The following is a 601-nucleotide window of genomic DNA, read 5'->3' on the forward strand; positions in this document are numbered from 1 at the left end:
TTATAATTCACTGTGGGTGAAATTCAACCTTGCGGGGGTCCAGGCCTGGGTTAAGAGGGTGCTCAGCCCTCGTGTTAGCTCTCTGTGTAGGAGTGAAGTTCCCGCAGGCTTTCCCAGACACCCTGTGCTGGAGGGCCCTGCATTCAAACAGAGCATTAGGCTGTTCCCTAATACCAGCAATAGCCCCAGAAATGCAGGAATAATTCTCCTCTCAGCCTCGTTAGCGCTTCCTGAGAAATCGCACTGTAAATAACGACCCCCCCCCCCATCATGTAACTAATGAACAGCAACAGCCTAGGCTCAAATCTGAATATGTGAATTATCAGCAGCCATTGAATCTGTCTAGACATACAGCACTGCCCATACTCCCCCGGCAGCTGCACCCACATTCATTAGACCAGGGCTTTAATTACATGATTACGATTTATTATGCTAGCACCTAAGGCTCAGAAATCAGGAGCCTAAACACCTTCCTGGATCTGGCCCTCAGTGCTCCCTAGCTACGATTCATGCTGCTGGACACTCACTTGATGGTATGAGACAGGCCCTGCCCCAGAGAACTCACGCAATGGAGATAGCAAAGGATGGGTTATTATCTCCT

This window comes from Gopherus evgoodei, chromosome 24, assembly GCF_007399415.2.
Source record: "Gopherus evgoodei ecotype Sinaloan lineage chromosome 24, rGopEvg1_v1.p, whole genome shotgun sequence".
Lineage (NCBI taxonomy): Eukaryota > Metazoa > Chordata > Testudines > Testudinidae > Gopherus > Gopherus evgoodei.